The sequence below is a fragment of the Hydra vulgaris genome, chromosome 04 (genome assembly GCF_038396675.1).
Source record: "Hydra vulgaris chromosome 04, alternate assembly HydraT2T_AEP".
Taxonomy (NCBI): domain Eukaryota; kingdom Metazoa; phylum Cnidaria; class Hydrozoa; order Anthoathecata; family Hydridae; genus Hydra; species Hydra vulgaris.
In genome coordinates this window covers 21970001-21981272 of record NC_088923.1, presented here as the reverse complement: position 1 = coordinate 21981272, position 11272 = coordinate 21970001, and positions in this window count along the sequence as shown.

Genomic DNA, 11272 nt, shown 5'->3' with positions numbered 1-11272 from the left:
TCGCTTTATATAGTACTCCAATATTTTTTGAAACTTTGTTGCGCAAGGTTTCAGTATGATTTTTCCACGTAAGGTTTTCATCAATAAAACACCAAGAAAAAGTATAACTTTTGATTGTTTTATTTGAATATTATCTATATATATTTGAGGCATATCATTTGGCAAAAGATGTTTTTTGGATTTTGGATGAAATAGAGTCCATTTAGTTTTTTCTATGTTAATTGATAACTTATTAGACTTAAACCATTTTGAAATTTTAATTAGCTCTATGTTCATGTCATTAAATAGTGTTATGATATTATTGCTAGACAAAAAAAAGTTTGTGTCATCAGCAAACATTACTGCTTTTAAATTTGAGGCATTATAAAGATCATTGATATAAATGAGAAAAAGAAATGGTCCTAGTAGAGACCCTTAGGGGACACCCATGTTGTATCTAGTAAATTTGTTGTAGAGGATACATCAATTTGCACATACTGTTTACGATTGCTTAAATAGCTCTTAAGTAATTTTAGAAAATTACCACAGATTCCACAATTTTCTAGTTTTTTAATAAGAATCTCATGATTTATCGTATCGAAGGCTTTTGATAGATCTATGAACACTGCAAGAGTAAATTGTGATTTTTCAAACGAATCTGCAATATTTCTAGTCAGATGAAGCACTGCGTGTTCAGTGGAATTATGTTTTTTTAAACCCATATTGGGTTGTACTTAGTATTTTATTTTTAGAAAGATGATCATAAATTTTATTGTAAAGGATCCTTTCATAAATCTTTGAAGAACCAGAAAGTACAAAAATTGGACGATAATTAGTTATATTTGATAATCCCCCCCCCCCTTTAAATATTGGTGTAACTTTGGCTATCTTTAGTTGATCAGGAAATATACCTTGTTTAATTGAACAACTAAAGACCTGAAAGAGTATAGTTTTTATGATCTCGTAAGAACTGATTATAACGTTACCATTTATTTGATCTGGGCCTATCGATTTATTGATTTTTAGCATTTTGTAAGCACATTCAAACTCTTTAATCGAAAGTTCAAAGTTATTAGGTATAGAAATTATCGGAAGATTAAGATCATTAATTGTGTTAGTTATAATTGGAATATTTTTTTAAAATTTGGACCAATTGTTACAAAAAAATTATTTGTTTGATTTGCTATATCATTAGGATTATATAATAAATCATCATTGTTTTTAATAAATTTTGGTAAGTTGCATGTTTTAATTTTTTGATTGCCAGTAATTTCATTTAAAATTTGCCATGTGCGTTTAGCATTATTCTTAAACTTCTCTAATAAGTTTGAATAGTATTTCTTTTTAAGTTTTTTTTTTAACTTTCATAAAGCTTTACATAATTTTTATAAATTTCCTTATTTTTATCTGTTTTTGACTTTAAATACTTTATATACAATTTTTGTTTAACTTTGGAAGATTTCCTGAGTTCTTTAGTAATCTATGGTGACTTTAAGCTTTTTTTGTTTAAGTTAACTTTGTATTGTGGAAAGTTTGCATCATAAACTTCATAGAATGTTCTAAAGAATGAGTTATAAACCACATTTGCTTCCGACGAAAAATTTATATGTTTCCAATGTAGTAATGATAGTTGTTCATTAAATGATGCAATATTTACTTCACTGAAACAGCGTTTTAGGATAACTTGTTTTTTTATTTGTAATTGTTCAATATCAGTATTTATTGAAAAGAAGATAGGAAAATGATCTGAAACATCATTTTTAATTAACCCTTTTTTATGAGATTCATTAAAAGTGTCTGTTGTCATAATATTATCTATTAAAGATACTGACTTTAAAGTTACTCTTGTTGGTTTATTAATAAGCGAAATTGCACCGCTTTTAAATAAATCATTATAAAAACTATTAATTTTGGAATTTATGTGATATTTTAATGCGTCTAAATTTATGTCACCAATAATGTAATTTAATTTCTTTTCTATTGTACATTTTGTTATAATATCAGTTATTAAAAAGGACTTGAAACTATTTATTTCACCAGATGGTGGGCGATAACAGCAACTTAAAAGTATATTTTTAGTTTTTTTGGCTAAAATTTCAATTGTTAAAACCTCTTTATCGGCATCAGAAATACTCATGTCAGGCCTATTTATAAACCGCATTCCTTCACTTACATAAAAAAGTACTCCACCGCCTCGTTTTTTTGTTTTACGTGCTAAAAAAACAGGATTAAAACCTGGCAGGTGAAGATTCGAGTTAGATATAGCCTCGTCAGAACTACACCAAGTTTCTGTTAGGCATATAACGTTAAAAATATTTAAAGTTTCCTCAATATTATTCTTAAAATTTTCAAAATTCTTTTTTAAACTTCTCATGTTAAAATGTATCACATTTAAGAACTAACGACAATGTATACTTATCTTTCGCTGCTTCATTATTGCGGGCACGCAATTTTCATCAATATAAAAATTACAATTAAATTTTATGTTTATTTGGCTTTTTGTTTAGTTGGCTCTTATGATTCGAGAATATGAAGCACGTGTTTAAACAATTTCAGTACTAGCTGAAAACGCTATTTCGCCGCAAACAGGATATGATTTTATTTTACGTCTTAAGTACCTAAGTGATTTTGTGAAAAAAGTTGTAAGAATTGAAATGTCTAAAATTATTAAATTATATAGGCTCCTGACTTCTATCGAATGAATAGTATTGTACGTTGCTTCAGTGTCATGACTGTAGTCAAAGTTGGAGTACCGCTTAAGTTTAAAATGATAAAAAAAACCCACTGACTAGCGTAAACAAATTATTTTTTAGAAGATCTTATGATCAACCCCCGTTGGGGTCACAACCCACATGTTAGGATTCGCTGGTCTAGAGAGTCGATCATGAAGCTGCATATGTTGCTCTTGCTTTATGCTGAAAAATACCAGTTAAAACTGCATGTATAGTTTCAGTATCTGTCCACAGCATGAGTTTTTTTTTTATTATCATTAAAGTTAGTTTAGTAGTAACATTTGATATCGGATTTTTTTTATATTTTTTTACTTTTTTAACTTTTCATATTTAATACCATTTTCTACTAAAAACAGGAACACAATGGTAGAAACAAATCTAAAAACATATAAATAAAATAACTAAAAAATATATCGCTTACTTTTATTTACCTTTTATGCAACATCCAAGTTTGCATTTAAGTATAACTTCAAATAAATTCCAATAAATTTTGAATTTTGATTACCAGTTAACAACCTTAGTTTAACTTTTCTTAAACATGAATAATAATTCATGTCATAGACTTAGTTATTATAATAACTAAGTGTGAGAAAATTTTGTTATAATTAAATACTTCCATTGTGATAGTTGGCCCGATACCGTTTATTGGGCATGGCCAGTAAATGGATTTTATAAATGGCCAGTAAATGTTATATCAAAAGTAGTTTAAATTTTAATTATTTAAAACATTATCTATGCGGCATTTTTTAATACTTTAGTTTCAAACCGTACAAAATAGATTTGCCATTTATTTTTTTAAACACTTGCTACGCTTTAAAAATGACTATAAAGTTAGAATTAACTAAAACAAAGCGTAAATTTCATATTTTTAATGTTTTTCATAAATTGTTTTAACTGATTACAACTTTCTAAAACTTTCCCGAAATTGGCTTTTATGAAGACATTAAGACATTGAATATTAATTTAGCACAACTAGCGCTAATGCTTTCTAAGGGGGAAAAGTGGTCAGTAAAAAAACGGACACTTTTTAATTATGTGAAAGTACTTGGTGGCTAAAATAAACACTTAACTAAGTGTGAATATTTTACTGACTCGCCAGTAAAAATATACTTTTAAACTAAATCTTAAAAGAGTTTCTATAATATGAAAAAAGATTTTCCTAAATGAAAAAACTTAAGAATGTTTTTTACCTAAATTTGTATTATGTTACCTGACATTTGTATAAAAATATTCTTCTAAAAGCACGGAAATATTTAACTTTTGTTTATTGAAAAATCATTTAATTTTATCTTTTTAATATCAAACTTCAGAACACAAAACAAAAGTGTAAGGATCAATGTATTTAATATTTTTTGTCATAATTTTTTGCCACATTGTTTATTTTTTTTAATTTTTTTTATTAATTATCTAATAACTAATTGATTGTGTCGATTGAATAATGAAGTAAATTATATTTAAATAATCTAGTTGGTTTAATAAAAAAAAAATTCGGAGAAAGGTTTGTTTTCTAGTTCCTACTACGGTCATTTTTTGAAAGCATCCTTATTTGACAACAGCATGAAGATAAAAAAGTTCAGAATTTAGTTATCTAAAACAACAAAAACTAGAAGATTTATGTATACTAAACTGTTATTAAATATCACGACAAAACAAATTTTGTACCAAAAGTATCTTTACTAATATTTTTACACAATAATTTTTTAATGAAAGTAATGAAAACATTTATTAGTTGTGACATTAAGCAGGTCCATTTTTAGGGTTTGTAAAAACAAGAGTTTTGCCACTTTACTTTTTTTCTATAAAAAATACCTCCAAAACAAATCAATAAAAAATGTGTAAACCTCCAACCTCCATGGGGTTTGAATATTAAATTTTTTTGCATACGTTCAAGAATTTATAAAAACTTTTTTTTTAACTCAGAAGGTATATGAAAAAGATAAAAACAATTAAAAACAATATTTACTAAAACTGCGCTGTTTATATATATATATATATATATATATATATATATATATATATATATATATATATATATATATATATATATATATATGTATATATATATATATATATATATATATATATATATATATATATATATATATATATATATATATGAATTTAACTAGTCACTGATTAGAATATTATGCTTTTATGGATTCACCGAAACTGAAACGTAGTTTACTATTAAACTAAGTTTCCGTAACGAATATGAAACTTGTAATAAAAGCATGCGACATTAATGTTTGACTTTTAGAAGTCTTAAAAATACTATGAAACATGAAACATGTGTTAAACTTAAGTACAACTGCCCATAGAATCAACGTATTTATTCGTGATCTAATTTTTAATCGCGTTTCTAACGTTTCTCTAACGTTTAATCGCGCCTAAATCGTGATCAGCGTTAATAAACTTTATAAGAAACTTTATGAAAATATTTTTAAATAATAAATTAAATTTTTTTTGTTTCAGGTCTTTCTAATGCTTAAAAGTTCTTTAAGCATTAGGAAGACCTGAAACAAAAAAAATAGAAAGTTTAAAGTTTTTGTTTGAACGTAATGAGAGTTGTTAACAAGGTCAACAATAGCAAGATCAAGACAGCAGGTTTCAAGACCAGATACCATATTTTTGTCTCTAAAGCCAGCCAAGACCAAGGGTTAAAAACACTGTCAAAGTTGAATTTCCAATCTTCAAGTACCAGTACCTCGACCAATCTTTGAAACGCCTAGAAATTTGTCACCGCCAGTAACAAAAAAATTAATTTTTTGTTGTTCACAAGTATTATCAGTTAAGAACTTTCCATACCAATGCAGAAGTAGTGGATTATCAGCAGAAAAATCAACATTGTTAGCTGTAGCCACCGCTTTACAAACCAATTGACTTCTGCGGATTGTGATATACAACAATGATAATTTTTTTACTGAGCAACTGCTCCAACAACAAAGAGTGCTCAGTGATCAGAAATAATAACACGTCATAAGATGTTACAACATTATCTGTTAAAATCTTTATCATCTATTCATAAGTTTCTTGATGGTCAGCCTGAAAAATTCCTTCTTTCAATTGATAACTGTCCGATTTTGATCGTTGGTGTTTCATCAGCAACAGATAATTGTTTTAAAGTTTTTTCTAATCTTCTTTCAGCATTATCAATTCTTTGAGTTAGCGATCTTCCTCTCTTTTATATAACAAGAACTGCTCAATTGTTTCCCAAATACTTTTTTCTATACTTTTTTGGATGTTTACCCAAAATATTAAGGATTTGAACTCAAGTATCTCTGAAACCAGACGTAGGTATAACAAAAACACCTAGATGTCTAAAACTATAAATTTGAAATTTTGGAATAGTACTAAAAGAAAAACGTGTTACAAAAAAGTAGAAAAAAACTTTGTTTGAAATGACTCCAAGTCAACTTTGTTGACTTGGAGTCATTTCATAAAAAAATTATTTTCAAAATGTTTTAGGACTTTTTTTTGTAAACTGAACTTAAAAATTAAAAATAACGATATTGAAAAGAGTTTTATACTTAATTTTCAAACTATTAATAAAAATATTAACAGTTACAATCATACAACAGATAAAATTTTTTTTTTTTTTTTTTTTTAAACATCTTCGCTTCCAACAAGGCTGCAAGCAGCCACTAATTAAAGTTGGAAGTTACTGGAAGAGAAAAGATGAAGATTGTAAAGCAAGATAACGATTGACGGACGATTTAAAAGATTGCAAATTATATGAATCAGGAAAGCAAGATGAAGGAAGCGAATTCCAAAGAGCTGATGTTCGAGGAAAAAAACTAGACGAATAAGCGTTTTTGGAGCACTTAGGAACAGTCACAGAAAAAGGATGACACTTAATTGAATGACGAGTAACACGAGAATGAATTTTAGTAGATGGCACAAGAGACGCTAGCTCTTTCGAGCAGTGCCCATTATAGTATTTATAGAAAAGAGAAAGAGAAGCAACATTACGACGATGTGATAATGGTTGAAGGTTGGCTGCAAGAGCAGGTCCAACTATGTTTACAATGCGTTTTTGCACCTTGTCTAAAAGAGAAAGGACATCATTAGAAGATCCCCCCCAGATATGGCAACAGTATTCCATACAAGGCCGGATTTGAGATTTATAGAGGTAGAGAATAGAATCCAGAGTAAGAAAGTGGCGAGCTCGATAAAGAGATGCAACCTTAGCAGATGCTAATTTTGCAACCGATTTGATATATGGTTTCCAAGAAAGATTGGAAGTAAGAGTTAATCCTAGAAGATGAAGAGTAGGTGACTCATCGAGTACATCACCGTTCATAAATATAGGAAGATCTAAATTATTGCGATAACGATTGGCTGAAAAAAATTGAGTTTTATCTGAATTAAAGTTCACCAGCCACTGTGAGCCCCATGCTGTAGCAGAAGTGAGATCCTTTTCAAGCTCAAATGCCCCCTCCAGGCAATCAGAGGGTGTTGGTTTCTTATCACGACAAGAATAAATGGTAGTATCATCAGCAAACAATGCCACCTTAGATGTGAGAATATCTGGAAGATCGTTAATGTAAATTAAAAGAGTATAGGGCCAAGGATAGAACCTTGAGGAACCCCTGAAGTTACAGAATAAGAAGAAGAGTGTTGTCCATCGAGGACAACTTTTATGCTACGATTGGAAAGGAAGGATTCAATGATCTTAAAGGTGTTGCCAGATACACCATAAGAAGAAAGCTTATGGAGTCGACCAGCATGCCAAACTTTATCAAAAGCTTTTGAAATGTCAAGAGCGATGGCCTTAACCTCTCCACCTTCATCTAATGCACGATAAAACCTGTCAGTTATTACTGTTAGCAAATCAGCTGTAGAACGAGAAGATCGAAATCCATATTGATGGTCAGAAAGTAAGTTATTAGATTCAAGATGAGAAATTAAGTGTTTGTTAATTAAAGATTCAAAAACCTTGCTTATGATAGGAAGAAGACTTATGGGACGGTAGTTAGACGAATCAGATCGCTCCCCAGAATTTTTGAAGATAGGGATAACAGATGCGGCTTTCCAGCAGGCTGGAAAACAAGACTCTGATAAGCACTTGTTGAATAGTTTTGAGAGTATAGACGACAGCTCTGGAGAACACTTCTGCAAGACAAGAACAGGTATGTTGTCTGGGCCACAAGCTGTAGAAGAGTCTAGACAGGAAATCACTTTAGATACAGATGCTGAAGTGATATGAATGTCAAGCAATGAATCAACCTGTTTGTTGGCAATATCAGGTAGAACGCAATTAGTGGAATCAAGAGATGATATTGATGAAAAGTTTTTAGCAAACAGTTCGGCTTTGTCTTTAGGTGAGGTGACAAAGTCAATTAAAGTATATCTTTCAATATTTATTAAAATAATCTTTTCATTCTCTAAATTGTATTATATTTTTATTAGGGCAGGGCAAATTAACGCATTTTTATCGCGTTAACGCACTAATTAATTGCCGCCGACAATCAGTTTATCGCGTGTTAAGGGGTATGCCCCCCAATAATTAAAGAAAATTTTTAATTTTTTTCAAAAAATTAATATGATTGTTTTTCAATCAAAATTTAACGTAGATTCCGAATTTAAACAATTTAAAACCTATATTTAAATAGTTTTTTCTCAAAATACGAGTGTAGCACATCACATATTAGTTTCTTCCTAAATCATTATGTATCTAGACCCCCACTCTAGTCCTAAATTGAATGATTTTAACGAGAATAATCAACCACATTTGCTTCACTGCTTTAAATCACTATAAAGATGGTAGATTAAAGTTTATAAGTAACTGAAAAACGCCACATTGTTGGGTTCTCCTATTAAGATTTATGATTGTGAAAACATTTTGAAAATTATATAATAAAGTTATTACAATGGGAAAGAGAGCAAAACAAACTACAAAGCGTTTATATTCTCTTAAAAGAAGGTTCTATGGGAACATGCACACAAAATCATTAGAAACAACCGTTGAGAGTCAATCTGAACAGTAACAAAATGCCAGTGTCGCTCCTCATCGAGGTTCTGCTAATCATGAAAGTCTTATCCCTTCTTGTTCTGCCTCTATATCAAATGCTTCAAAGAAAAAAGTTGAGGACATTAAATACAGAGAAACTATCACAGAAAAAGTTGAAGGATATAGACTTATTGATGTTTCTATTTTAAATGAGGTTTTTAGTCAACTGTGCTGTCCAGAATGCCATGTTGGGAAATTATTACTGACTGAAAATTTTTCTAAAAAGAAAGGATTAACTTCTTCTATGAGTGTGTTATGTGAATGTGGTTATAGTTCATCTTTTTATACATCCCCATTCTGTAGAAAAAATGGATATGATGTAAATCTACGTATTACTTATGCAATGCGCACTATTGGTTCAGGCTATGCCAATCTGCAACGGTTTACAACAATGATGAATATGCCTAAACCAATAACAAGAAATAATTATGATAAACTTTCCAAACTTTGCGGAAATGCATGTAAAACTGTTGCTGAAAAGTCAATGACAGCTGCAGCTAAAGAAATAAAATCTCAAGTTGGTACTGAAATTGGAGTATCAAATGATGGATCATGGCAACGTAGAGGCTACTCTTCTCTTAACGGTGTTATCACTGCCATATCTGTTGATTCTGGAAAGGTATTAGATGTTGAAGTAATGTCTAAAACATGCAGATCATGTGAGTTTTATGAGAAAATCAAAGGAACTGATCATGTTAAATATGACTCCTGGAAAGCTAATCATGATTGTGTGATCAATTATCATGGTTCCGCACCTGCTATGGGACCTGAAGGAACTAAAAATATATTTGAGCGATCAATAACTAAACATGGTCTCAAATACACAAAGTTTTATGGTGATGGAGACAGCAAATCTCATAAATTAATTGAAAATGTTTATGGATCAGATATAAAAGTTGAGCGTCTGCATTGTGTTGGTCACATTCAAAAAAGAGTAGGTAATCGACTTCGCAATCTATGCAAAAAGGTTAAAGGTATAAGTGGTAAAGGCAAACTAATGTTGAATATGATAGATCGTTTACAAAACTATTATAGTATTGCCATAAGGCAAAATGTAGGTGACTTAAATGGCATGAGAAAAGCTATATTTGCTAGCCTGTTCCATGTAGCATCATCCAAAACAAACCAGTGGCACGATCATTGCCCCAAAACCAAAAACAGCTGGTGCTCGTTTCAGCGAGACAAAATTAACAAAACAACAACTTACAAACCAGATGTTGGGCTGCCTTTGTCTATAATAAGTCATGTAAAACCAATTTACAAAGACGATGTGTGATGACAGTCTTTTGTCAATGTGTCTTCATGGATTAACACAGAATGCGAATGAGTCTTTCAATGCTATGATATGGGAGCGCGTCCCTAAGAGTCGATTTGTAGGTTTTGAAAAGCTAAAATTTGGAGTTTTTGATGCTGTGGCCAGTTTTAACATTGGTAGTAAAGCATCTTTACAAATTATGGAGATTTTGGGCTTGACCCCTGGAAATTATACAACAAAAGGATGCATCAACATTAACAAATGCAGACTACGTCAAGCACAGTACAAAAATACTGACAACGCTAAGCGTCGTAGAAAAATCATCCGTGGGAAGAAAAAGATGTTTGATGATAAAAGTATTCAAAAAGAAGGGACTACTTATGAGTCTGGAGCTTTTATATAACTTTTTTCTTTATATATAAGTATTTTTGTATGATATGTCTAAAGCTGAAGTGGTCTTTACACAATTTTAAACTTTTAAAGTTCTTTTACTCAAAATTGACAAGCCAGTTTTAGCAAATGATATCTTTTGAACTAGAGATGGTAGAGTGATCAAATTTTCAGGGTATGTTTATATGACTTGTACTTGCAACTTAAGCTAAAAACATTCGAGTTTTGACTTTTAAATCAAGAAATATTTTTGTCTAAACTTTGCTAAAATTTTCGACTAAATATTTGGGGTGATCGAGGCAAAAATTATAATATTTTTTTAGTTTAAGTTGTAGACCTTGCTTTAAAGAGTCTAGTATAAAAGTTTCATTTAGAAATACATAATAGTTCTGAAATTATCAACTGCTAAAATCATAGACTTTTTCCACTATTTCCGCCATTATAGTTGTTTGCTATGAATTTTTTTTTTTTTAAATAATTTGCACTAATTTATAAAGAACTCTTAGAAAATATATAGTTTTATAGCATGCAATACCAAGTTACTGATTTAGTTTTATCAGGGGGCATACCCCTTAACTTACTTTTAATTTTGAAAGTCTAAAAGTAAAAAATAAAATTTTTAAATTAAATTTAATAGTTCATTAAATTAAAGATTACCAGGACTGCACAAGAACTGTTTCAAAACATACCTGCCCAATCTTTAGTTTACAGAACTATTGAATTTAAATTAAAAAGTTATTCTCCACTTTTTAATATGGTAAAAAAAAACTTTTTTGAAAAAAAGTTTTAGCTAAATTTTATATTCGACTTTATAGTCTTGACAATAAGTGCGTTATGAGTTTCAGCCGCTCGTTCTTTTTTTAAGCTTTACAATATTTGCTTAATTTTTCTTTTGTCTGTGAAAGT